Source organism: Gossypium arboreum, chromosome 8 (genome assembly GCF_025698485.1).
Source record: "Gossypium arboreum isolate Shixiya-1 chromosome 8, ASM2569848v2, whole genome shotgun sequence".
Taxonomy (NCBI): domain Eukaryota; kingdom Viridiplantae; phylum Streptophyta; class Magnoliopsida; order Malvales; family Malvaceae; genus Gossypium; species Gossypium arboreum.
Window position 1 is genome coordinate 111973452 of NC_069077.1, and position 6428 is coordinate 111979879.

Here is a 6428-nt window from a genome sequence, read left to right on the forward strand (position 1 = left end):
CCAAAAAAACTTCTAATAGCCTTAACCGAATTAGGGGGAGGTAGTTTTTCAATGGTTTCAATTTTAGATTTATCAACCTCAATCCCTCTATTAGAAATTTTATGTCCTAACACAATACATTCTTGAACCATAAAGCGACATTTTTCTCAGTTAAGCACAAGGTTTGTTTCCTCACATCTTATTAACACCGTTTTAAATTTTTGAGGCAAAGATGGAAAGAGTTACCGAAAACCGAGAAGTCATCCATAAATACCTCCATGACGTCTTCTACGAGTTCATCAAAAATAGCCATCATATAGCGCTAAAAAGTAGCAGGAGCATTACATAATCCAAAAGGCATTCTACGATAAGCAAACATACCATATGGACATGTAAATATCGTCTTTTCTTGATCTTCAGGAGCTATTAGGATTTGGAAATAGCCAGAGAGTCCGTCTAAAAAGCAGTAGTATATGTGTCATGACAATCTTGCCAACATTTGGCAATGAATGGAAAAGGGAAGTGATCTTTTCTCGTGGCATCATTTAGCTTCCTATAATCAATGCACACTCTCCATCTTGTGACTGCCCTTGTTGGGATTAATTCATTCTTCTCATTGGCTACAACAGTCATGCCTCCTTTCTTAGGAACAACCTGCATTAGACTCACCTAAGAACTGTCAAAAATAGGATAAATAATTCCAGCATCTAGGAGTTTAATTACCTCAGCTTTAACAACTTCCTTCATGTTGGGGTTTAGTTTTCTTTGGGCTTGCACGCATGGTTTATATTCATCTTCCATTAAAATTTTGTGGGTGTAAAAAGAAGGGCTGATCCCTTTAATGTCAAAAATTGTCCAAGCTATGGCCCTTTTATGCTTTCTTAATACTTGGAGTAATTCTTTTTTCTACTTGGGTTTCAAGTTGGATGCAATAATTACCGGTAATGTAGAATTATTTCCAAGGAATGCATATTCCAAGTGATTTAGTAATTGTTTAAGTTCCAGTTTGGGAGGTTCTTCAATAGAGGGTTTTTTCTTAAGTTCATCTTTTACCTTAATCCCCTCATACTTGCTAGTTTTAGGGAGGTTTCATTGGAGTTTAGTTTGGTTCCTATCTCAGAATCATTATCTACCCTCTCTTTGGGCGAGACACAGTTCCATCGTGTCCTTGTGTATGATTTTCTGAAAAGAATCTTGAGTAGCATGATCAATAGAGTCGATAAAATAACATGAGTCATCCTGTTCCATAGAAAATCTCATGGCATCATAAATTTTAAAAATAATTTCTTCGTCACCTATTCTAAGTACCAATTTACCATCACTCACATCAATTACAGCCCTAGCAGTGGGTAAAAATGGCTAACCTAAGATTAAAGGCACCTCAACATCTTTATCCATGTCAAGCACAATGAAATCAACAGGGAATATAAATTTATCTAGTTTTACAAGTACGTCCTCTATAATTCCCTTAGGATATTTGACAGATCTATCAGCTAATTAAATACTCATCCTAGTGGGTTTAGGTTCCCCAAGACCAAGTTGTTGAAAAATTTTATATGGCATCAAATTAATGCTGCCGCCTAAATCAGCTAGTGCTTTATCAACATTCAAACTACCAATTAAACAAGAAATAGTAAAACGTCCTGGATCTTTCAGTTTGGTTGGCAGTTTATTTTGGAGTATGGCTAAGCACTCCTCATTAAGTTTCACAGTAGATAAGTCTTCAAACTTCCTTTTTTTTTGTAAGAAGCTCCTTTAAAAATTTTGCATATGTAGGCATCCGCGATATAGCTTTCACAAAAGGTAAGTTAATATGCAGTTGTTTAAAAAGTTTAAGAAATTTACTGAATTGTGCATCCATGCGTTCTTTCTTCAACTTTGCTGGGTATAAGATTGGTGGTTTATATTCTTTTGGCATTAGATTGTCGGGTTCGACCTCCTTTCTGTCAGCTTCTTGTGGTGGCTTCCTTTCAGATTCAGCAACACTTTCCTACTCTTTAGTGTAACTGCTTTCACGTGCTCTTTTGGGTTGGGTTCAGTGTTACTCGACAGGCTACCTTGTGGTCGTTCAGATACCAATTTAGCCAGCTGACCTATCTGAGTTTCGAGCCCTTGGATCGACGCTTATTGATTTTTAAGTGCTGTCTCCATATTCTAGAAATGAGTTTCTGACACCGAGATGAATTTTGTTAGCATCTCCTCAAGGTTCGGCTTTTTCTCTTGTTGGTAAGGTTGTTGTTAGAAGCCTGGAGGTGATGGTGGTCTTTGATTCCCTTGGACTCCCCATGAAAAATTTGGGTGGTTCCTCCAACCTGCATTGTAAGTGTTACTATAAGTATTATTTTGAGATCAAGGATTATTACCTATGTAATTTAACTGCTCGTTCTCCATGTTGTGGCCATAGGGTGGGTATTTTGAATTGCTTAATCCACTTCCACCTGCTTCGCACTGCATTATTGGGTGAACCTGTGAAGAACCAAGAAAACCGTCAATTTTTCTGTTCAAAATTTCTCTTGATTAGAGAGCATGGTGACCGAATCGATGTTAAAAATGCCGGCTGTTTTAGTTGGTTTTGTCCTCGTGACTTGCCACTGATAATTATTCAGTGACATCTCTTCTATAAATTCATAAGCATCTTCAGGTATCTTATTATTGATAGTTCCACCAGCGGCTGTGTCAATCATCTGTCTAGTCGAAGGATTCAGGCCATTGTGAAACGTTTGAACCCATAGCCAGAGTGATAACCCATGGTGAGGGCACCTTCACAAAAGGTCATTGTATCTCTCCTATGCATCATAGAGTGTTTCTAAATCCATCTACACAAAAGAGGAGATATCATTACGTAATTTGGTTGTTTTAGCCGGTGGAAAATATTTTAATAAAAATTTTTCAGTCATTTGTTCCTAAGTGGTGATTGACCCTCGTGGTAACGAGTTCAATCACTGTTTAGCTTTGTTCCTCAATGAAAAAGGGAATAATCGAAGGTGAATGGCATCATCAGAAACGCCATTGATTTTAAAAGTGTCGCAAAACTCTAAGAAATTCACCAAATGAGCGTTTGGGTCCTCGTCCTACAAACCATCAAACTGAACAAACTGTTGGATCTTGTGAATGGTGTTAGGTTTCAGTTCAAAATTACTTGCAGCAACAGCAGGCCTAATTATGCTCGATTCAGTTCCTGTTAAAGAAGGTTTAGCATAATCATACATAGTACGTGGAGCAAGATTCTGATTAGCAGCAATCGCAGGAGGTAGCGGATTTTCTTGGTTTTCAGCCATCTCTTCTGTTGTGGTTGAAGTATCTTCCTCTTGCTCTTCCTCTGTGTATCTTAAGCTTTGCCTTATTTCCCTTTGATTTCTACAAACTATGCGATCAATCTCACTATCAAACAGTAATGGTCTTGACGGGTTTCTTCTAGGCATACACTATAAAAACCTGCCAGGAGCAAATAAAAGAAAATAAAATTTTAAATTACAAATAAAGTAAAAAGGCTAAAGTAATAAAAATCGAGTGTTCCTAATATCTTAGTTCCCTGGCAACAAAGCCAAAAACTTGATACGTGATATTCGTGACAGGTTTTATAAATTTATAATTAATCGTCTTGAAACTAACTACTATCACGATGAAGGCAAGTGTACCTGACCGGATTGTCGAACCGAAAGGAACCAAGAGTACTAGTAATTACTTTCTTTTTATTATCTAGCCTAAAAATTAAGGGATTTGTTTATCTAAACTACTTAACTAAACTAAGGGTGCACAGAGAGAAAATTGGGAAAAAGCTTTTGGGAAAACTCGATTGATTAAGACAATACCCAAGGAAAAATCCACCTAGACTTCACTCGTTATTTGACTCTAAATCAGACGATTTATTCATTTGACTTGATCCGTAGAAATCCCTAAGTTATATTATTATCTCTCTCGAGACTAATAACGTCTAACCCTAGGTTGATTAATTGAAATCTCTTTCTAATTAACGCCCTAATGTTGTATTAACTCGATCTATGGATCCCCTAATTAGGTTTCACCCTAATCCGGCAAAATCTTGTCACCCTATCTCTAGGCGTGCAATCAACTCCGCTTAATTATGACAATTTTACTCTTAGACAGGGACTTTTGCTCCTCTGAATAAGTGCATTAACTTGAATCAATATCCTAGAATATTAAAACAAGAATCAAGAACACATAATTAAGAACAAGTCAAATATTTATCATACAATTCAGATAATAATAACAAGATCCGTCTTAGGTTTCATTCCCTTAGGTATTTAGGGGGTTTAGTTCATAATTATAAAAGAAAACATCTCAAAAGAATAATGAATACAAAACATAAAGAAAACCCAAAACCCCTGAATGGAAATTAAAGGGAGATCTTCAGTCTTGATGATGAATCCGGCTTCTGAGATGAACCAATCAGCTTCCCTTGAGTAATTCCTTGCCTCCTACTTCGTGTCTCCGTTCTAAGTGCCTCCTCAGGTGTTTAAATAGGCTTTAGAATGCCTAAGAGCCCTCAAAAGTGGTCTTTTTTCAAATAGGACTATACTTGATCTAGGCAGGGACACGCCCGTGTGCGTTTGCTCCAGCCTGTGTGTGACATCCCTAATTTGACCCTAGTCGGAAAGTGGTTTCGGGACCACTAAACCGAGTCTTATAAGTAATTAAAAGTTATATTCTATGTTTATGATGTTAGTAAATGCATGTGTGAAAGTTTCATGCATTAATTTGATCATTTCTATGTGAATTTATTAAAATGGACTTATATGAAACATTGTTGAAAGGTGATAGGCTAATCTTACAATGGTCTAATAGTACATACATGCAAAAGAGTGGTTTTGCATGTCAATTTGCCCAAAAAAAGGGAAGATTGGCCGGCCATGACAAGATTATGGGCAAGGGAACATGTTTCCAACATGTTTAGTTAGTGGATTATGTAGAAAAAATAAAGAAATGAAAAAAATGAGCATGGATGCCCCCTTGTTGCCGTGAGTAGAGGAAAAGAAAGGAGAAAAATTTGTTCATCCATTCTCAATTCTTGGCGAAAAATACTAAGGGAAAAGGAAGGATTTTTGCTTCATGCTTGGTTTAGAAGAGAACTAGAAGGAGATTTGGTCATACTTGTGTCAAGATTAAGGTATGTTTGAGGTTGTGTCATGAGATTCATGCATGTTTTAGTTGCTAACTTGATGTTCATGTTAGCCCATGGTTCAAATCCTTGTTATGCCATGGAAATGGTATTTGGCCAAGGTTGATATTGTGTTAAAGCCATTGCATGCTAAATGTGAAGCTTGTTGATGATGCATGTAATGATGGATTGGCTACTCTTGAAATTTCTTTTAGCATTCTTGAGTAAGACATGGAGTTTTCTTTGTTTAACCATGACCAAAAATTGAAAGGGGATGGTGTGGGATGTATTCGGCCATGGCATGCTCATAAGTGCGATTTATGCTTGTTGCATGATAGGTAAAAAATTGTGTTTTGATATATGTGTTTGTACATGATGTTACAAATGGATGTGAAAATATATGCTAGATTGGGAAAATTTGATTAAATGTTCATGAGATGAAATTAGGTGATTAAAAGATGTTAGTTGACATTGTATATATATATATATATTCGGCCATTAAAGTGAGTATGTTGGTGATGTTGAATCAAGTTTTTGGTGCATATTCGGTTAGGTGTATAATCGACCAAATGGGTGATTAGTAAGAATGGTTGTCGAATATACAAGCATACATATGCATGTGTAGTTGAATTATGAATGTTTAGCAAGATGGTTAAACTAGTTGATTTATTGATTAAGCTCAAGGAGTTAAAGAAGGAGAATCAAACAAGGGAAAGACGAAGGTCATCGAGTAGCCGACTTGGAACTATTTTACCCAACACGAGGTAAGTCATTAAGCATATATTTGGTGTTGATTTAAATGATCATAATATATATATATGCAAATGTGTTTAAATGAGTTGATGTGTAAATGGAAATGTATGTGTATGGAATGATGCCATTGTTGAATGTATAAAGGCAGCAAGATGCATAAGGTATTGGTCTCGGCACTAAGTGTGCGGGTATAAATGGACACGGTGACAAGATTGGCACTAAGTGTGCGGGTTTAAAATTGTACAGCACTAAGTGTGCGAGTTTGATTATATAGCACTAAATGTGCGAGCTGAACGTATATAGCACTAAGTGTGCGGATTCACTATCTGCTCTTGCATTACAATTGGCACTGAGTGTGCGACATTATTGAGTTAATCCCGGACAGCGGATCGGGTAAGTACCTTGAGCTCATGACGAATAGGCAATATGTTCATGCTCGGGGTTGAGCTTGGTAAGCTTTAAATCTATGTGATGATTGCAATTGTATGATTGTGGTGAAAATGAGTTGGTGTGTGAAAATGCCTCAAATATCTTATTGTACAGAATATGAAACGTGGATGTATGACTTGGTATGAGA

At 36.7% G+C, this 6428-nt stretch overlaps 1 non-coding gene across 1 annotated transcript; it reads left to right on the forward strand.

Annotated features, from left to right (window-relative positions):
* Positions 1 to 2721: 2721 nt before the first annotated feature.
* Positions 2722 to 2828, forward strand: LOC128279808 (small nucleolar RNA R71). The gene has a single exon (XR_008270003.1). It is a non-coding gene; the product is annotated as a small nucleolar RNA R71 (small nucleolar RNA).
* Positions 2829 to 6428: the final 3600 nt, after the last annotated feature.